Here is a 22627-nt window from a genome sequence, read left to right on the forward strand (position 1 = left end):
CCACGCGCCTGAGTCAGTCTGACCGAGTTTTTCTGTGCAACCCCACTCCACCAGCTGCTGGTTTCGCCCCTCTTACCGGTCAAGCTGAAGAATTCGTTGTTATCAGACTTCCGAAAAGTTCACTTTTCTGTGTTCTGGCTGTGTTTTCTGTTGCTAATATTTTGTTGTCTCTAAACCTGGTTGTGTGAGAAAGCACGGTGTCTCCACCTATGCCTCCATCTTGGCGGAAGTCCTCCAAGATTCCCACCTTAACTCCAGGTATCCACTGGTAAGGACAGGAAGTTTGCTCTCTGGAAACTAAAGGGGCTCTTGACTTAGGGACCACTAGGGGTAGCGCTACCAAGTCTAAAAAGATGGGGATTAATGGAAACTTGAAGGTTAAATATCCCTGGCTCTTTCCCCATTTAGCTCCCCAAATGTTGCAGCCAGGCACGTAAGCCAATGACTGCAGCATCCTCAATAAGGAAGAACCTGGCCAAGAGCAAAACACCTACAAATACTGAGTGTTAGAGGTCATTTCCACATCCAGCCCCAAAAGTTGGGTTCATGGCTAATCACCTTATAAGGAAGACCACCAGTTTATAGTACTTTCAGAAGCCCCCACTGTGGCAAATTCAGCTTTCAATTTTTCCATGCCTCATTCTGAAATATGGGTAAGATACTCAAGGCTACACATTTAAGGAAATTCCCGAAATGAAAGACCAAAACAGATGATCAAGTAAAGGTATTCTAAGAAAGCAGAAATGGTGCAGGAGGCTGAAGAAATTTTTTTTAAAGATTTTATTTATCTTCAGAGGGGAAGGGAAGGAGAGAGGGAGAGAAATATCAATGTATGGTTGCCTCTCATGGGTCCCTCACTGGGAACTGGCCTGCAACCCAGGCATGTGCCCTGACTGGGGATTGAACCGCGATCCTTTGGTTCACAGGCCCACGCTCAATCCACTGAGCTACACTAGCCAGGGCTCTGAAGAAATTTTTTTAAATTATAATTAACATACTCAGCTATTTCATCCATAAAACAAAAACAGAAAACTGTTAAAAAGCAACATTCAGAAACTCATAAAAATTAAAAACGAGATAAAAATAGATAAAAGTTATCAGAAGAGTCTGAAGAGGAAAGTTCAAGACACCGCCCAGAAAGTAAAACAAAAAGATGAGAAATAGAAAAGATAGGAAAATTAAAAGGCTCATCAGTCCCTAAGTTCCAAATACAAAGAGTTCCAGAGAGAAAGAACAGGAAAACTGGGGAAGAATGGGGGAAACTGGTTTGAATTTAAGAATTCAAGAAAATCTCAGAAGTAAAAAAATCTGTTTCCAAACTGAAGCCCTCGGTGTGCCTAGCACAGAAGATAAAACAAGGTCTGAGGAAGTCTGATTATCATCAGGGACAAAGATAAGACCCTAAAAGTAACCAATGAGGGGGAAAAAATCAAGACTCAGAACACCATCAGACTCTCCTTAGCAATAATAGAAGAAACTAATAGAGCAATGCTTGTTAAACTAAGAAAAAATACCATCCAATCTAAATTCTATATCCAGGTAAACTATAAATCAAGCGTGAGAGAAAATGAAGACATTCATACATGCAAATTCACAAATTTATATCCCATGCTCCTTTTTTTTTGGAACGTTATGGAGGAGTTGCTTAATTAAAGCGTAGGCAATGAAGGGGTAAGCTGTGGAGTCCAGGAAATGTGGGATCCCATCATAAGGAGGGGAAGGTATTTGAGGGAAGGTTGATCCTGGGACAATAGCTGTGCAGGTCTAGAAAGCAACCTGTACAGATTTTTGAAAATAGCAGTCTAAGCCCACTATTTAGAACAATGTCATTAAATTCAAAAGAAACAGCTCAAAGGATAGAAAATAGAGGTGCCTGTGAAGGCATATTGTTGAGGAGGGGAAAAGCAGGTAGTATACTTTTTATGCTATATATAGATAGGCTTAGCATTGATAAATATTACTTTTTAAAAAAATATTTTATTGTTGCTCAATTACAGTTGTCTGCCTTTTCCCTCCACCCCAGCCAAACTCACCTTCCTCCCTTGCTTCTACCCTAAAATATTATATTTTAAGACTCTTGAAAGTCTTAAAAAAGATTTTTTTTAAAGATGTTTTAAAATCACACCTAAAAATAAGATTTGTCAAGCAAGATTTCTGAGCAAAAAAACATGAGAGAAAAGTAAATTTTCAAGGCAGAGCAATATCAAAACATTTAGAAAATGTTTTGCTGTATCTTAGCATAAAGTGTGACTTTGAAAAAAATTAAGAGCAGGAAAAAAATGTTTTGCTGATAGATACTTACTCAAAAGTCATAACCGTAACACCAACAAAAAAAAGAAAAATGAAAGAAAAAGTTTAACATGTTATATATTATTGGGGAAAGTTCATAGTTTATGGCTATGTCAATCACGCCACAAATTATATTTCCTTCTTCACTCAGTCAAGCTGATGTTAATCAAAGTCAACAGAACAAATTGACTCCATCACATTTTAGGCAGAAATGAAAACACTTAAAAAACTGTGCTGCTTCCCCAGGAAAGGAAAGCACAAGTACTGTGAACCCTTTGGAAGGAGGAAGAAAGCCTGCTGAGTCGCTCGCTCGTGCTTTCCTGAAGACGAACAAACCGCAGTGGGACTGGTGTACAGAACGGAAACAACTGCTGCCCGCCTGGCTTTCTCTGGGACCCCAAGAAATGGCATCTCAGTTAGGGAATATGATTTTCTCTGTCCTCAAATACTTCTTATCTATATTTTCTGAGGCCCTTTCACTGAAAAACTGGGAGAGTAACATGGCACTTGTTTATCATATTTAATACCATCTCTTAGAGTCAATGAGTGTTCAGTCTGTAGTTATTAATTGTGTGATGGGTTCTCCACGGACGGGCAAGCAGAGGTGTTGCCTGCTGTTTACTCCATTTTCTGACATCTAGAACACTGTAAACGGGGGAAAACAGCTGGATCATTATAATCTCCTACTGATTTTTGTCCGGGGTGATTTTCTAAAAATCTAATAGGCTAAAAAGCACCTTCTGACCAAATCTATTCTGGTAAACACTTGCTCTCAATTTTCAGCATAAATAAAGACAATGAGACTTAGATTAGCCAGGTAGATTACGACTGTAGCATAGTTTATAGCTTTCATGTTGAATGCTTAAAAATAATTTCTTGCAGTCAGGAAGAAAACAATACTTTAAGCTTCTACATAAAGTATTATATTCTTCACTTTTTGAAGTTTGAGAAAATACATTAACATCTTACAAAATATAATGCATAACCAAAAGTTCCTCAAGCTTAAAACAATACTAGCTCTGGCTGCTATGGCTCAGTGGATTGAGTGCCAGCCTGCAAACCAAAGGGTCACCGGTTTGATTCCCAGTCAGGGCACATGCCTGGGTTGCAGGCCAGATCCCCGGTGGGGGGCAGGTGAGAGGCAACCAGCATCAGTGTTTCTCTCCTCTGTCTCCCCACTTCTCCTCTTTCTAAAAATAAATAAATAATAAAATCTTTATTAAAAAACAAAACTGATTTTCCCTTTAAAAAAATACTGTTTATTGTTTTATGCTTACTTCACAGAAAAGAAACAGCTAACTAGAATATGAAGAAATGCTCAAACTCACAACATATAAATTGAGACATCATTAAATAGCAGAAATTTAAAACGTGGACAATACCAGGTGTTAGGGTGGTGGGGAATACAATGCCCATGGGATGGAAACTGATTCAACAGCTTGACAATACTTATGCCACAATGCCACTCGAGTCTGTATCCCGAAGAAATTCTCAAACATGTCCCAGACAGACACGTGCAAGGCTGTTTATTGGTAGCACTGTTTATGGTAGCCTAGGCATCCATCGCTATGGGAATGGATACACACCATGGAATACTAGACTGCAGTTAGGACCAATTAGCCAAATGTACACCTAAAAACATACAGAGCTCCTAAATCAGTAATTAGTGAAAAAAAGTAAAAACTGAGCAGGATCTATAGCATTTTCACAGAATTCTATAGCCAAATTCTATATATAGTAGTGTGATATAATGAGGAATTTTGGAATTAAAGGTACATACACACAAAAAAATCACTAAGTATTTTATAGAGATGTATACAGAAACAAGGACATATAGCAAAAGCATTAGAGAGGGTGCTTGTGGGGTGGGAGAAGAAATTGGGCCCAGGAAGGAGGCTGAACAGAGGGCCTTGGTACACTGATGCCGGACTGTGTCTCCATCACAGAGCATGAAGCCCAAATTCAGAATATCTTCATTCATGCATACATTAATTTATTCAATAAAAATTTATTGAACAGTTCAAGTGCCAAGTACTGTGCTTAAATATAAACTTTTAAAATTATTTTTGAAGGGTTTTTTTAAAGAACCCTCAAAAATATTTTATATGTTCTAAGATATGCTTTAACTGGAAGTAGAAGGGGAGAATACTTTTGATTAGAATATAGTATATATGAGGGCAGTGGGGTGGGCTGGGATGGGAGTAAAAGGGAAAACTGTACTTGAACAACAATTAAAATAAAAGAATATAGTATATATTACAGTGTGAGAAATTCATCATTCTTAAAATAGAGTAATTTAATTTTATACTATAAAAATTTACACTTATTTTTTCATCAACTATAAATATACCTTGAAGTTTTTAAAATGATAAACTTAAATGAAAAGTTGAAATGCAAAAAGAACTCTAAAGCCCTACAAAATTACATTGTCATATCTCAGTGTACAGGTAAACCATCTTTTCTCATGGCTCTCAGGGGTGAAACTATTTCTTTCTGGAGAAATTTTGTCTATTTTATTTGTTCCATGTAATTTTCCCACAAAAGCTATTTCAACAGCTCAGGAACACTTCCCACCAGATTCCGTTTCCTAAGACGTCGCCAGCCGACTGTGGGCTGCCAATGGAGGTGTTGCAGCTAATGTGCTCATTATACAGCGCTGCTAACGAAACTGATGAACACATTCGGTGAAAAGCGATGCATCGTTCCAAATCCCACGGGCCCAGAAAATGATGCTTTCCCCCCAAATTACCTGTTCCCCTCTTTTTCACAAACCCCAAATGTTAATATACTTATACCATAATATTGGAAAACAAAACCAATAGCAACTTGTAGGACATCATGCGTCTAGAGCTCTAATAGTATAACTCTTCAGTATTTTTACATTCTTTTAACCCTCACACAAGGATATATTTACTGATTTTAGAGAGAGAGAAAAACATCCATGTGAGAGAAACACCAATCAGTTGCTTCTCACAAGCTCCCAACAGAGGACCTGGCCTGCAACCCAGGCATGTGCCCTGACTGGGAATTGAACTGGCGATCCTTCAGTTAGTGGGACCATGCTCAACCCACTAAGCCACACAAGTCAGGGCAGACTAAGTGATATTATCATCTCCACTTTACAGATCATTTACAGATCAAATCCAGGCTCTTTTTATTACCTTTAAAACCTCTACCTAATGGCCTCAACCTCTACTCTATTCCCTCTTTCTGCCATTCCAGACATTTCTGACTCGAAAATATGACTGATGTTTCTCATTTGAATGGACCAGTTCCTTTCTCTGGCCAGCCTCCTCCCTCTTCTCCCTTACCACCACAGAAGTTTCCATCATGAAGATGTTCTCAGTTAACCACTTCCTCACATACTTATGAAAAGTAAAAAATATAGACGTATATAGAGTATAAAAAGTTGCTATCTCCTCCCCCAAAAAGGGAATACCTCAATAACAGTCCTTAACACTTTACAAAATTAGGAATACTCTATAAACATCATTCTATAATGTGACTATTTAACTAACTTTATTACGGACATCTTTCTACATCAGTATCAAGACACACTGCATTTTTACCAGCTTAGTGGCACTCCGCCGTGTGGATCCATTACATAGTACTTAACCAGCCCCTGAGGAACTTTTTTTTTTTAAAGATTTTGTGTATTTATCTTTAGAAGGGAAGGGAAGGGAAGGAGAGAGGGAGAGAAATATCAATATATGGTTGCCTCTCATGCGTCCCCTGCTGGGAACTAGCCTGCAACCCAGGCATGTGCCCTGACTGGGGATCAAACCACAGTTGTTTGGTTTGCAGGCCTACGCTCAATCCACTGAGCTACACCAACCAGGGAGGAACTTCATTTTTTGCTATATCAAACAATGCTATAAAGAAAAACTTTGTACTACAGTTTTCATGCAATTGTATGAATATATTTATAGGACAAATTTCCAGAAGTGGAACTGCTGGGTCACAGGAATGCACACTTAATTCCAACAGACATTGCTAAATTCACCTCCAAGGAGACTTACATTCCCACCAAGTGTGCGGAAGTTCCAAATTTCCCACATCCTCATTCACCACTGGCTATCATCAGCTTGTTTCATCTTTTAATATGATATACAAAAAGTAGTAATTAAATGCCTTATTTTATATTTATTCAAAATATTAGGATTACTGAATTTATAGCATAAACAGATTTTGAATTTATTACTAGTTATAGGCTAAGCTGAACTGCCTATGGAGATTCAAAAAAATTCAAGAAGCACATTAACAATATAGCTGGAAACTGGGAATATTTAACCAGTTTGGGATTTTAGCAGGGAGTAAACAATAAGGCCAAGTACAAGTAAGTTTGATCTCTTCGTTAAAGTACACATACCTTTCAAGTGAAATGCACTGTTATCAATTCTTCAAGCTATGCCATACATTTTAGAAATGTTTCTTTTGAAAGAGTATATTCAGGTGGGGCTCAGTGGATTGAGTGCCGGCCTGGAAACTGAGAGGTCGCTGGTTGGGCACATGCCTGGGTTGTGGGCCAGGTCCCTAGATGAAGGCATGTGAGAGGCAACCAATCAATGTAGCTGTCTCACATCAATGTTTCTCTCCCTCTCTTTCTCCCTTCCTTCCCTTCTCTCTAAAATAAATCAATAAATACATAAATAAAATCTAAAAAAAAATAAGTATATTCAATTCCATAGTCATGTATTCACTTTCTCACCTTTACTTACTCATAATACCTCTTTATGTGATCAGTCCACTTTGATATTTTACTTTTATATATGTTGCTTAAAAATCTGACCATTAACCTCTTTTAGATGTTACAACACAAGAGTGTAATTAATTAACATCCAGCCATGAACTTCCAAAGTAATTTAGACAATTGATACAGGTTGTTGTGTTAGAAACACAGAAAAAAAGGAGAATAAAGGAAGTAAATGTGAGCAAAACATACAGCCCCACACACTCTTATGAATGCTTACGTAAATGAAACGTCCTCTGTTGAGGAATGCTGATGCAATGCCAAAGGCTAGATGTCTCTGGTTATAATGCTACTAGCAATGATGGCTGAACAGAGCTATTCACGCATTTTCCCACCTGATTTTCTTTGTGGCCACATCCAGGCAACAATTTTTTGTCAGGGGGACTCTAATTAACTCTAATGGGGACTTTGATCTTATTATTCTGTCCATAACTGCAAAAATAAGTACCACAAATTATCCAGAATACCAAAAAGGTTTTAGCTCAAAATTAATAAATCAGCAAACCCCTCTCTACCCTTCCTTTAGTTCGCCATTAAATTATATTCCTCACTGAACAAACCGATCCTTGGGACTTTAACTCAAAGTCAAAGCTCTTGCTACTTTACCATACCCACATGGTCTATCCAAGGGAGTGCATGACAGATACCACACATCAGCTTTCCCACGTCAGAGACTGAAAGATAGACCAAGGGGCAGGAAAGGGCAGAACACCAATGTGACGAACTGCTAAAGCCACGCTATGAATTATCTTTCGGCCACTCACAGCTGCACTGTGAAAAAGCTGAAGCAAAGTAGGGCCTGTCCTTCCTTTGGATAGATTCAAGTGTCATATAAAAGCATCTTTCCAACTTGCTAGCAATGGTGCTGCCCTCCCATCCCTCACACAACTTGCCGAGCAAGTGGAGGATTGCTGGGTTCTAAAGACAATGACAAGAAGCTCTGTATTATGACAATGGGAGCAGTGAAGACCGGCTTTCTGGGCTCTAACTATGCCAGACGGCCCGCTAATCCTCCTCAAATCCCACAACGATGGGGTGGGGGTGGGGACAGAACAGAAAACAGCCCAAAGTTGAATCAAGGACAGTTGCTCTGGATTACAGGAGGTCATAACATTTTTATTTAAATAGAGGGGGGAGGGGTGAAGGGGCAGGGCATATACAAAAGCCTGTATCTTTATAAAAACACAAAAATAAATTTTAGCCTTGATCCTTCTGATGTGCTAACCAACATCTGCCCCCAATCATTTGCCAGCCGAGGCTGCATGGAAGGCACAGGGTAGCAGGCATTTTCACACAGTGAGGCTGGAAGAGATGCTACTACAGTGTAAATTACTAATTAGCTCAATAGAAGACAAAGAGAGAAAATACCTGTCACAGAATGCTGTTTACAACATGACATATAATAAAAACGATCCTGAACATTTCAGAAAAGCGCCTTACTTTTCAGACTTCTATTAGCATGTAAATAGCAAAGGAATAGTATTACAGTCTTTAAAAAACTGCCCATACCTCACTGACAATAAGGCATGACTGGGAAGAATGCTTCCCAAATAATTTGTAATTTTCTCGTCCTTATGAAAGCAAAGTGTTTTTAATTATTACAATCAGGTTTAATAATAAGCTATATTTCATCAGTTTCATGATCACTTAAAATGGGGGAAAGGAAAAGCTTACAAGTGCTGTACTTTACATTTGTAAGAATACAGATAATAGTGCTTTCACTGAAATCAGACAGGCCTCATTCTGCAGGTCATGCCTTTATCAAAAAGACAGGCTACCATTTTCATGATAAAAACTGAGGATGAGAGGACTTCCGCCAAGATGGAGGCGTAGTTGGAAGCATTGTGCCTTCTTGCACAACCAAGTTTAAAAACAACAAAATTTTAGCAACAAAAACACAGCCAAACCACAGAAAATTGAACTACACAGAAGTCTGACAACAATGAACCCTTCAGCCAAACCGATAAACCAGTGAAGGAGCTAGCAGAGAGATGGACTGCACAGGCCGCAGTGGCAGGAAGCAGCAGAGGGGACCGCCATTGTCCCTCTCTGACCCCGCCCCCACATACAGCATCACAAACCAGTGACCTGGGTGACCCCGCCCTGGTAAACAACTAAGGCTCTGCTCCTCATACGTAACAGGCACAAACAGATCAAAACATTGCTCAAGAACAACTCAGAGCCCCAGAGCCGATAAATCTAAGCCATGAAGAAATAGCCAAACTTTCAGATGTAGAGTTCAAAACACTGGTGATCAGGATGCTCACAGAACTGGTTGATTTTAGTCACAAATTAGAGGAACATATGAAGGCTAAACTAATTGAAATGAAGGGTAATGCACAGGATACCAATAGTAATGGAAAGGAAACTGGGACTCAAATCAAATCTGGTCCACTCGACCAGAAGGAAGAAAAGGAAAAATGACCAAACAGAAAAGGATGAAGAAACAAGAATTCAAAAAAATGAGGAGAGGCTTAGGAACCTCCAGGACATCTTTAAACGCTCCAACATCCAAATTATAGGGGTACCAGAAGGGGGAAAGGAACAGCCACCAGTGGAAAACTTATTGAACAAATAATAAAGGAGAATTTCCCCAATCTGGCAAAGGCAATAGACTTCCAGGAAATCCAGAAAGCTCAGAGTGTCCCAAAGAAGTTGGACCCAAGAAGAAACACACCAAGGCACATCATAATTACATTAGCCAAGATGAAAATGAAGGAGAGAATCCTAGAAACAGCAAGAGATAAAGGGACAGTCACCTACAAAGGAGTTCCCATCAGACTGTCAGCTGATTTCTCAAAAGAGACCTCACAGGCAAGAAGGGGCTGGAAAGAGGTATTCCAAGTCATGAAATCCAAAGACCTCCATCCAAGATTGATCTATCCAGCAAAGCTTTCATTTAGAATGGAAGGGCAGATAAAGTGCTTCTCAGATAAGATCAAATTCAAGGAGTTCATCATCACCAAGCCCTTATTATATGAAATGTTAAAGGGACTTACCTAAGAAAAAGAAGTTAAAAAAACATGAACAGTGAAAGGACAACAAACTCACAGTTATTAACAACCACACCTAAAACAAAAGCAAACTAAGAGGACAGCTAGATCATGAGCAGAACCATAGAAATGAAGATCACATGGAGGGTTAGCAACAGGGGAGTGGGAGGAGAAGGGGGGGGAAGTTACAGAAAATAAGTAGCATAGACGGTAGGTAGAAAATAGATGGGGGGGCAAGAATAGTAGGGGAAATATAGAATCTAAAGAACTTGAGACACATGGTCATAAACTAAAGGGGGGAACGGTGGGAGAGGGGTGTGCAGGGTGGAGGGGAATGAAGGGGGGAATAGAACAACTGTAATGGCATAATCAATAAAATATTTTTTTTTAAAAACTGAGGATGAGCTGGAAGGTGGCAGTGGGGATAGGGGTCAGTTAAATCTCCTTATATAACAACAACTAAAAGACACCCAAAATTTAGGTTATTTGGGGAAAGGTAATAGAATGTTACAATATTTATATTCATTCCCTTACCATAAAGCAAAACTATTTGTATGAATTGCAACCAAAGTTTTTATACATTCTGCACTTAGCTCTTTTCTACCCCTGGGTGATGTGGCTCTGTGGATTGAGTGCTGCCTGTGAACCAAAAGGTCGAAGGTTTAATTCCCAGCGCTTGGGTTGCAGGCCAGGCCCTCAGGTGGGGTTTGTGAGAATCTGATGTTTCTCTCCCTCTCCTTATCTCTCTCCTTTCCTCTCTCTAAAGTGAATAAATAAAATCTTTTTAAAAAGATCTTTTCTAGCTCCTTGAAGCTACAAAGATATCTTCAAAATATACCTTAGTCATGGTGTTGAGCAGCCCTGTAGCTCCTGTTGGCACCCACACATCAATACCTAGCATATCCTAACGACCCACCCATGTGTGAGCACACCACGCCAAGTGGCAGGGAGGTCCCCAACAGAGGGATCCACCATGACAGTTTTTGCTGATGTGGGAGGGTACTACAATCTCATCATTCACAGGTAAAATAATGTTTTTCAGAAGAGAGTGAAGAAAACAAACCTTAACACCACAAAAGCCTTTGCTTCACATGTTTAACTAAAATCAAATACAACTTGCTGACACACTCAAGACATTCTTGCCTTCTCTTTTAAAACTTGAGGCCTCTGTATCCTTTTTTTCAAATTTACTTGTTTAACAATAAGTGAGGGTTGGGCAGAGGAGGGCAAAGGGGGAAAACTGTGACAACTTTAATAGAATAACAATTTTAAAATGACTAATAAAAAACCACGAGTGAGATAAAATGGTAATGCAAATAGGGCAAAATGAAAACAACTGGTGAATTTAAATAAGGGTATATAGAAGTTCCTTGTACCATTTTTGCAACTTTTCTATAAGTTTGAAACATTATAAAAAAACCAAGTCATGTCCTAATATGGAGTATTAACAACAGATGTTCTCTCATTGGGTTGTTTAGTTTTAATCAATTGACATACTTGGCTCATGCTGGACACTTAGTAAACACTAATTAGTAAGAAACAATTGTATCAAATGAACCACTCTGGTGGGGGATGTTGATACCGGGGGAGGCTATACATGTGTGGGGGCAGAGGGTAAATGGGAAATCTCTATACCATACCCTTGATTTTGCTGTAAACCTAAAACTGCTCTAAAAATATAAAGTCTGGCCCTGACTGGTGTGGTTCAGTGCATTGGGCATCGCCCCACAATCTGAAAGGTAGCTGGTTCCCTGGTCAGTGCACATGCCCGAGTTGTGGGCTTGGTGCCTGGTTGGGGGCATGAGAGAGGTAACGACTGGTTTCTCTCCCTCTCCTTTTCCCTCCCTTCCCCTAGCTCTAAAAAATAAATAAATAAAGTCTTTAAAAAAAGTCTTAATTTTTAAAAAATGAGTGTATCAATGTACTTAACCAAATTAAAGCATGCATAAATGTACTCAGTATATTATTTACAGAGGCAAACAAAGAGAAGATAGTAAATACTCAGCAAGATCCTGAAAAGAGATTGCTTATGGATGTCCACACTGAGAGTTCCATTTTTCCTCAATGGCAACAATCTTTCAACTACAAACCTGTAGGGTATATGAGAAGTCCAGAGTCTTTTTCTGGCTAAAAAGGTAGACAGGTAACCATTAATCTGCAATGCCATTATACATTTTTTAATTGTTTTGGGGTCATTTCATTTTCGAAATATAATTTTGTAATAAAAAAATAGGAGCATGTAAGAACCTTGACGTAATTTTTGCATTAGACATGACCTGTGTCTGTCCCAGCTTCCCTATCCAGGAAGGACCTGAGAAACAGTTAATAACAAAGCCACAGTGAAAATTTAAGTACTGACAAACAAGAACAATTAAAGGATTAAGATAAACCAGCGTGGTTTACACTAGAGAAGAGCACAGTAAAGGATGACTTCACAAGTCAAGCAGATATAATACCAGACCGAGCACAATGAATCTGAGTAGAGGCTTTGCCAGCAAAACGCCAAGGTTCAATCCTACCCCCCATTTCCCTTATTTAAAAAAAAAAACAAAACACCCTGGCTGGTGTAGCTCAGTGGATAGAGCACAGGCTGCACACCAGAGGGTCACCAGTTCAATTTCCAGTCAGGGCACAAGCCTGGGTTGCAGGCCAGGTCCCCAGTGGGGGCCACATGAGAGGCAACTACACATTGAGGTTTTTCTCCTTCTCTTTCTCCCTCCCTTCCTCTCTCTAAAAATAAATAAATATTTTAAAATTAAGAAAAACTATAAATAAATAATCATTTAGTTACTACTTGACCAAAACCCCAAGTATTATTTATAACAAAAGATTATCAGCTCTCTTTTGGTACAAATAAAATGTCTGGGTATAACCTTGGGCAAATCACTTAATCTCAAGGAGCTCTATTTCTTCACATGTAAAATGGGAAGGGGAAGAGCACCGAGCTCAGGACTGATGTAAGGAGTAAATGCGTTAAAATCTGCAAACAGTTTACAACTGTGTCTCACACATGGTAGCTACTCCTATTAAGTTTATGAAGAACTGACATCTTCTTAATATTAAATAGTAAGCCAATAATTTTCCTCAAAAATTGAGAATGAAGTAAGAGAATAAATACAAATATAGCATTAAGTGAGTGCTGGTTAGACAGAAGGCAGGCTCTTCTTATACAGAAAATAATTAAATGCTGGAAAAGATTATCTACAAAGGCTCCTATATTACCTCTGAAGATTTATAAAAATAGGATAAATTTTTATCTACCTGGGATAATTTAAGTGGGATATTGTCTGAAGTTGCAGGGTAAACTACAGGTCCTTTCAAGGTTTCGTCCCATCCAAAGAATCTACGATTAACCAGAAAAACATTTGATTATGTACAATCTACTTATTCAAATCTGAAAACATAAACTTAAAACTTTTTGCTTAGCAAATACTATGATAAAATATAGTGAAATGGAATAGAATCTTACTTGATGAACAAAAGAAAATAAAGCTTAAATTTATCACTGGAGTCCTTACTGATAAATAGTATTAGTTGAACAAAAAGATTATCCATTTTCCATTTTAGGGATATCAACTAAGTCATTACGATTCACCGTCAATTGGTGATTTAGCACACTATGCAGCATATGGAAAAAATGACAGGACCAAAACAGACTCTTTCCCTTGGTTAATCTTATAGCTTGTATTTTCTTCTTTATCAATATCAATAAGTCTAAAATACCTTATATAAGAACACCAACTATAAAAGGATTACATTATTAAAATGTCAATACCATACACAAAATACCACCTAGTAGTAATTCCAGCCCAAACACACCTGTAAAGAAAAAATATGCACATGTCTCACAGAAACACACAACTCATGCCGAAGTTACTCTTCAACTTGAAAGTTAATATTTCAAACTAACCCTCTTAACTTAGCAGCAAAAGTAGTCATTTCTAAAAAATCCTCTGTTAAACTGCTAAATCAATCTAATCACCTTGAGCACCTGCTTAAAGACTCTAGAATCCATGAATACAGTTCACAGCTGCATCTGAAATTAAGATTCCAAATTATTTATATGTATTAATAACCAGCATTTCTGATAGGCACAAATCAAAATTCAATCTTTGCTGTTACAAATGCCCTCGATCTAATTTTTGCTTTTATATAAATATACACAAAACAGTGGCAATCCAAATTTACACCACCTTGAAAAAAAGTATCTTTTTGTATCTGAATGTCCACTAATGAAATAACCTCAAATAAGATTATCAAGAACAGTGTGCATTTTTTCCCTAAGTAAATTATATCGTATCCTTTGGCACCATCAAATGCAAAGTAAAATTGTTCATATTCTTAGCTAAATGTAAAAGTTTCAGAATAAAAAATCATCGAAACACATATGCAGGAAGAATAACCTAAATTTTGTCCTAAATTCCTTATTTTCCTTTTAATTTCCAAAAGTGTCTTAAAAAGCAAAAGCTTCTAGAAAATTAATATTAATATGGCCTTCCTTACTCACACCTACGAAACAGGAGAGGAAGTGGAGCTGTCCATGCTCCACCTTGCACTGCCTTATAGAGAGGCTTTTCCCATGATCAAAATTATTCATTAATTCATTATTTACCCTGAATGATAAATCCCACTCCAAAATCCTCCACTATTCTACAAATCTCCCTTTCTTTATTCCATTTTGCTAAGTGGGTGAGTTACCTACTCCAGTATGAAATGTCCCACACAAAGCTAAAGGCAGCTTGGGAACTCAAAGCCCTCACTGCCTTGATTTAAATCTAAATCTCTTCCCCAGCAAACTTCCCTGGTTGGTTATTTGCCTTTCTCTGAAATGATTTCTCAGAATTCTTCAGCCACCAAACACAACTAGGCAGAAATCTGGCTGATTATCAAAACAAAAAGATCTTCAGATTTATCTCAGAAATAGCAGGCTCATCGCTGAAACCCAAAATGCTGTGGATAAAGCATTCTGCCTGCCCAGCACTTGTCAGGTACAACATTGTGACAACACAGCACTATCACACTATACAGGCACAGTCACACTGTAAAAAATACACCCCATTTTCTTAGGATCACAACCCTAGTGAAACGAGCAGGTTTTCACACTGTGTTGATGCTTTATCATTCAGACAAGAACAAAATCAAATCAAAATGGGTCTCATCTTTTCAAAGTGGACATATCAGTCAAATTAGAAGCAATGGAAGGTAGAAGCAGATTCAAGATTCCTTGAGGAAAGAGGTTTCTGGAATTTCCTACTTTTATGGACAAAAGGACTCACAATTTCAACACAGTTCTCTCCTCAACAAAGAATTCCTTTCCTGCACCCTCCCACCTTACATCTCAGTTTTTACCCCTATCTCTAGGTCTCTTTTCACTCACCATGGTTCCTCTTCTGCACCAAAGGCTCCCTACACTTGATTCTTCACTACAGCATCTGTGCCCTTACCCATGCAGACAGACCTTCTTTCTGGAGGATCTCCCCATAATATGCACATCTGATTCCCACTCCTGTATAGTCTGCCCCACTTCTGCATCCATCAGGACTCCCCAGACTTCCCTTACTCCCCATCTCATCCTTTAAAGCCTGGGGCCCATCTCTACCTCGCTCCTTCAACCTCTGCTATTAGCCCTGTATCTTCACCTCCCTGTTTTTACCTTGGATCTTGTTGAACCTCGTCAATTAACACAATTCCCCAGTTACCCGGTCCCACACCGCCAGCACTTCTCACTCTCTTTTCCCTCCAGCTTTTCTGGTTCTCAAATTGTCCTATAAACGTCCTATCTCATCTCTGTCCTTTCACCCCTTCCTTCCACTACACTCTTATTCTTAACTCCACCTGGTACTAGTCCGGTGTCTCATTCACCCTCTCTCACTTTCAAAAATTTACAGCCATAGTCCACCAACCCATACCTTTCTCAGAACCTCGCAGTTCCCACCCCACCGCTAGTCCTAGTCCTTCAGCTCATCTCGCTCTACACTAGTTCACACCCTTGTCACGTCTAGCTCTTAATCGCTCTCTCTCCTCTGCTCCTAACTATTACCCCCGCTCTGCCCCTCCTTGCTGCCCACTTTCCAACTCTTACCCCAGTACCCCTCACCCCTCCACCATCCCCTGCGAAGCTTTCCCCTTCAAATCCTTGCTCTTACACCTAACCCCGGGATCCCTCTTTCAAGCTTCGGTCTTCCTAACCTCATTCCCTGCTCGGCTTCCTTAACACCCAACCCTGGTTTTTACCTCCTTCCTACCTCCTTGGCTGGCTTCTCTTGCCTTCTAACCTTTTCTCCCCTTAATCCTCATTTCGTTCTTAGCCCGTTCCCCGCAACCGCCCCCAAGCTTTCCTTCTCCTCTTCTCCTCCAAGCTTTTACTCCAAATCCTGCCGTCGCCCACCCCGCCAAAATCTAGCGCTGGCGCGCCAGGACTGCCGGCTCTCGCCTCCCGCCGGCCCCCGGCCTCGGGCGCCCCCAGCCCGCCTGCGCCGCGGTCCCGCCCCCTGCCGCCGCTCCTCCCGCCCGTGAGGCGCGCGCTGCCTTTGTCGCCCCTCACCCGGTGTGTAAGGATTTTGCTTCTTTAAGGGGGAGGGCCAGGGTGCTAGAGATTCCTGTCCCCGCCTCCAAGGCTTAGAATGGGCTCCCTTGCCGCCGAGTCTTCCCTGGCCCCCGTCCCTGTCCCCCCCACCCCCTGGAGCTACCCCCTTCGCTATTTCCCCCCCCTCCGCCCCCTCCACTGACCCCCCCCTCTATTTACCGCCATCATCAGCACGCGCGAGCTGTCACTAGGGCGCGAGACAACCGAACACGGCCACGCCCCCTGATCGCCCGTTGGCTTGCCTGCCTGAGCCCCGCCTCCTAAGCCCCGCCCCTAGGCCCCGCATTGCGCCAACGGCGCAGCGCTGGGCCCCGACCCCGGTAACGTTATCCGCTGCCAGGGTTCGCGCCAGGGGCGCAAAGTTTAGGGTCAGCCACAAACGCGAGGCTAACTAGAGCCTGGCGTACGGGGCGACGGCGTAGAGGGGCGTTGTGAATCGCGGGGTCGAAGTTTGGTTGAAGCACAGGAGAGTAAATAAGGAGGTTTCCAGACAAAGAGATTCTTAAGGTACCGAATCTTCTGTCTGTCCCTCCTTCTTAAAGGGCCAGAGACTCTCCCGAGCCCATCTCCGCTCCCTTCTCCGCAGCCCCTTTAGCCTTGGAACAGAAAAGGAATTTTACATTCGTTCCCCGCACTCTTTTGGAGCCGAACATCTCTAAACAAGGCCAAGGGGTAAATAAAGCCTTTCTCACAATCGCATCTGCGTTTTCGTTTTGTTCTGTTAAAAGACTTAGTTTTAACTGTGTCATTGGCTCGAAAGCAAGCAGCCTGCAAGCGGTGGGGTTTCCTGAGGCTGCGTTTGCAAAAGTTACTTACTATTGGCTCCCAAAGGGGTGAGCACGTGTCTGACTTTTGCCACTGATGACCCAGGCGGGATTCAGCTGTTTTATAGGAATTCGCCCCCAAGGAAGAGGCTTGACTTTAAACTGAAGACATTTGGCAGATGCTGGGGATGGAGAGAAATCACCGGGAAAGAGAAAGGCGGCTATTTCTGCAAGTCTTCACTGCCTCGGGAAAGGTTTCCTTTCTGGGAAGCCTCTTGAGTAGTACATTGTCCTGACATAACTTGCCGGGCAGGGGGTAAGGGTGGGGGTTTACATTACCCAAAATAAGACCAACACTATTACATCACCCAACACATGGCTAAAGCAGGTAAAGGCTTATATTTAAATGTAAGGACAAGTTAAACATATGCGTTATCAGCTACACTGGCTCAAGGCTACACACTTGTAAATATGAAATAGAGAAGCACAAAAGCCAAAGAACAATAAAACACGGGGGGAACAGCATGTGCGTGTATAACTACAATGCCTGGAGCCAAGCGCAATTAAGCATGAAAACATTTCCAAAGATAATTAACAAGAGATTTGATGGCAGAAGAGGACCTGGTGATTGATTTGGTGAGGATTTGTCATGTGATTCAAGAGTTAAGAGTTTGAGCTAAAATTCAGCATTCCCTTTGTTGTCTATCACCATTAACATTATTCTCTTTATCTTACTTTATAACTCCTTAATTATCTACTTTATCCCCTGGGTCCCCAAACCACCCAAGAAATTTCTTGCAGAATAAAGGTTGCACAATAAATATCTTATTCTATGTTAATTCCCCGACAAAGAGTCCAACACATACTAGGTGCTTTTGTTGAGTGAAGGATTTTGGAGACACTTAAGACTTTTGAAGGAAGGGGTGATCTCTGATTAGCAATTTAGGGGAGAAAGAGTCTCAGCACTGTGAGCATGTAGTAAGTCAGTGGTTCTCTAAGGGTTGCCTGTGGAGGAGCACCTGGGTTCCCTGAGACCCTTTCAAGGGCACCCAAGATCAAAACTACTTTCACAGTAAGATTTTATTTGCCCTTGTCACTGTGATGACATTTGTACTGATGACGCAAACGTAATGACAGGTAAAACCGTTACTGCTTCAGCACAAATCAAAGCAATGGCACTAAATTGTACTAGCAGTCATTTATTCTTCACAGCCACCCATTCCTGAGAAAAAATACCTCTTCTACTTAAGGAAGCCCTTGAGGAAGCACTAAAAATTATTTGTTTTATTTAAGTACACTTTGTCAGTAATACTATTCTTTGGATATATGCATAAAGCACTTCTGTTCCTTACTTAAGTACAATGTTTTCCTTGAGGAAGAGCACTTGTGGAATTTCTCTGCATTTTGAGCTGAATTAGAAATTTTTCTTGGTGGAAAAATTTCACCACTTTTACTTGAAAGAACAGCTAACGGATTAAAAGTGATTCACGTCTCTGAATCACTTGTCAGAGACAGATATTTTCTCAAAAATAAACAAAATGAGCCTTACAGCCTTTGTTAGCAATGATCAAACTTAAGCTCTCAAGCAAAACTTCTTTTTTGAAAACTTGTATCTACCTTTGTGAGCTTAACAGCTTCCCAAGACTTTTCTGATCTGATTGGTGGTGATATTAACAAATATAATTTTCTGATACTGTATGATAAAATGTACGTTGACATTTAAAAGATCTGTAGTATTTTCCAAATGACCAAATACATAATGCTACAGAAAAATCACACCTCAGTAAAAGATCCCTTGAGTGCAAAATAAACCAATAAATGTTAATATAACAATACAAAAAGTTCAGAGTTTGAGATTCCACATTACAACTAACCTCTAGTGGCACTGTGATGTAGTATCAAAGGCTATCCACAATTATCTGAAAAGATGAACATACTCCTCCCCTTTTCCAACTACACATCTATGTGAGGTTGGACTTTCTACATATTCTTCAACCAAAACAACAGACTGAATGTGGAAATACATGAGAATTCACTCTCCTCTATTATGCCAGACATTTAAGAGATTTACAAAAAATATAAAACAAGGGTACTCTTCTCACTAAATTTTTTAAAAGTTACTTTTCACTAAATATTTTATTTACATTAACATGTGATAGGTTTATGGTTACCTTTAAGTGAATTAAATACTTTCATCTTTTCACTATAAATTTTTATGAAGGTAAATGTTAGCAGATGTAACCTACATAAACAAAAGCTCTTTGGGGTACTCGGTAATTTTTAAGAGCACCAAGGAGTCCTGAGACCAAAACGTTTGAGAATTGTGTATTAGGTGAAAGCAGAAAGAATAACGAAGGCTGTTTTTGATAATTCAAATATGAAACAACTATGCAGGGTAGCTAACAAAAGGTTTTATTGTAGCTTCAGAGTTAAGAACTTACACGGTTCATCAATGAGGAATGGAAAACAGAATCAGAACACTGAACTTTCTTTAAAGACACAACTGGTTACAAATGCAATCACAATACACATGGCATTAAAAAAAATACAAAAACAGTTCAGAGACCATAACAAAGGCCTGGGAGTTCAGGGAAACAGGAATGTATGTGCTCCACATAAAAGACATAGTCATTTGTACCCAACTTTTTTTTTAAAGCCCAGATCCTTTAGTTTATCGGAGAACAAGTACAATTTCAGTACTATGAATAAGAGATGTTCCATACAACTGTGTTCACTAATCTGGTTACAAAAAGCAACAACTATGTTCTCTGGACCCTCTCTACACTGCTTGTTTTCTATTAAAACAACACTCTTTGCACCAGAGAATTTTAACCTGCTACTAAAACAGTAATGACCCCATCACCTCCCATCTTAAACATCCTAAGCAAACACTAATACCTTTAGCACCACTTAAAAGATGCAAGAGCAGTCCTGGCTGGTGTGGCTCAGTGGACAGAGTGCTGGCCTGCAAACATAGGAAAGGTCCCTGGTTCGATTCCCAGTCAGGGCACATGCCCGGGTTGTAGGCGAAGTCCCCAGCTGGAGGCACGCAAGAGGCAAGTGATTGATGTATCTCTCACACATGGATGTGTCTCTCCCTCTCTTTCTCCTCTTTCCTCCCTCTCTAAAAATAAATAAGTAAAATCTTTAAAAAAAAAATGCAAGAGCAGAACACAGACAGCATCTCCTTATCCACAAAGCACCCTCCACACAGGAGCCAATGAAATAAGCATCATTATTCCCACTTTACCGAGGAGACCCAGAAAGGCCAACTTGATTGATGTTGTGAGGCAAGTCAGAGACAGCACTGTGGCTAGCACCCGCTGTCTGTCTCCTAACACATGTTCTCTTCCCCTTTAGGCTGCCTCAGAACTGTCACAGCAGAAGATTTTTAACCTTAAAACAGGTCTATGCCATCTGATGGGGCAGGACTGTGTTGGGAAACAGAACAGAGAATAAAAGAGAATTAGGAATCTTTGCCCTAATAGTTCCGAGAATTTCTTTAACCTGCTAATTTCATCATGGAGAGTAGGGAACTATTTCTCTACCTTAGCAGTCACCTCCTTATGAGAAAATATACTCATTATGCCAAATTCTACCACATCAGAATAATTTTCAGATCCCATGGAGTGTACCATAATGGAAGAGTAACTCTGGGGCCAACCAGAAAGCCATAAAGATTGCTTCATATATCTTTACTTCCACTCATTTCTAAAAGGTTCTAAATGTATGTGTATAAAGAAATAAGAGAAGGGGGAAACTATAAGAAAGACTAGAGCAATAAAAAGGCCCAGCTTCCAAGAAACTGAATGAAAGGCCCGAAGGACTACAAAGTGAAGGAGGAAATTCCCTGGAGAGAACCCCAGATGAGGTGTCTGAAAAGCAAGGCAAGGTCTTGCTCATGATAAGCCAGCTGGGCAAATTTCAGCCCTGCTTTTTGTCTTCCTGCTGTCTCCCTTCAGAGGCTGTGTTTGAATCACAAATCTTTGTGACAATTCCAATGAACTCTATAAATCCTATTCTCCCCAAACTGAGCATATTCATAAAACCATGTCTAGTTGCAGGGCATTTTAAGCCTCTTGAGTCTCCCCTTGGGGGCTGATGACCTGTAGTAACGTTAGAACCCCTACATTAGAGCCATGGTTCCTGCACACTCCAGCACCAGCTAACAACAAACTCCCTTATTAAGCACAAGACTCTCTCCACAGTCTTGTCTGGGAGGGAAAGGGCAGGTTATGTTTTGTTTTTTTTGTCTCAAGAGTTAGTAAGAAAAGGGATGAAATACACAGGGAAGGGATTGCGTGGATGAGGCCAAGTTAAAGCTACAAGATCTCCGGGAGGGATCAAAGATATGAGCACTGAGAGTCAAACTAGCTGACCTCAAGCTCCCTTCTAACTCAAGAGACTGAATTTGGAATGTTCTACACAATGACAGAAACTCACCTTGGGGAAAGTCCACCCCCCTAAGAAGTGACTGCTCAAAGGTCAACGACACCACCCCCTAGGAGAGGACTCAACTTGTAATGCAATCAATTTCAGCCATTCCACATGGCAACTGTAACCAGTGTCTGCAGCCCACGATGCCCAGATAGCAGCAGATATGCAGAGGAAAGCTGCGGCAAGGGAAAAGCAATACCGGGAGTCAGAGGTGTGAGCCTGGAGACAGAAAGACGCACAGTCCATCATGGCTCTAGACCTGTGAATGTCCTCAACACATTCAGCCTATAGCCCTTCCTATGTTGTACTTGAAGAGTCTCAACTTTCAAATCTGAAGGCGTGTTTAAGTGGGAATTTCTAACCACTTCTCTTACCTGCTGGGATTTGAAGGTAAAAATTTCACTACCTCATCCTAAAGCCTAAGGAGTGAATACTGGACATGCCGGGCTGGGCTGGGCCTGCCAGTGGTGGGAATGTGCGGGTTCTAGGTGGAGCAGTGACATCATTAGATGGTCAAGGAAGTGTAACTGCTTGGTCCTCAGGAACTGAGGAAAGCAAGCGGGGGCAGCACAGAACAGGTGCACAGGAAACCAGAACAGCACAGGAGAGGTGGAGCGGGACCCACCAGAAGTGGACTAGACACGAAGCAGAGTACAGTGTCTTCCCAAATCCCAGTATTTGCCTTCTGCCTCCACAGACTGTGCCATTTCCAGGTATTACCTGTACTACAACTTCATAGGTCTCTTTAAATGGACTCTTTCAAAAACCCTCATCCTAAGGAATAAAGAACTGGTTATATTTTTCTTTA

At 40.5% G+C, this 22627-nt stretch overlaps 1 long non-coding RNA gene across 2 annotated transcripts in view; it reads right to left on the reverse strand.

The window, feature by feature from the left end:
- The window catches only part of LOC128627166 (uncharacterized), a 34945-nt gene extending 18140 nt beyond the window's left edge, over window positions 1-16805 (reverse strand). The window contains exons 1-2 of one of the 2 annotated variants that reach the window (XR_008391323.1): window positions 16778-16805; window positions 13294-13375 (exon numbers count right to left, since the gene is read on the reverse strand). This is a non-coding gene — a long non-coding RNA (uncharacterized LOC128627166). Of the gene's footprint in view, window positions 1-13293; window positions 13376-15409; window positions 16141-16777 lie in introns of those variants that run through there. The other variant, XR_008391322.1, reaches the window with a different exon arrangement.
- Between the last annotated feature and the right edge of the window lie 5822 nt (window positions 16806-22627).

Source organism: Artibeus jamaicensis, unplaced genomic scaffold (genome assembly GCF_021234435.1).
Source record: "Artibeus jamaicensis isolate MK-2021 breed Jamaican fruit bat unplaced genomic scaffold, CSHL_Jam_final contig_3279, whole genome shotgun sequence".
NCBI lineage: Eukaryota > Metazoa > Chordata > Mammalia > Chiroptera > Phyllostomidae > Artibeus > Artibeus jamaicensis.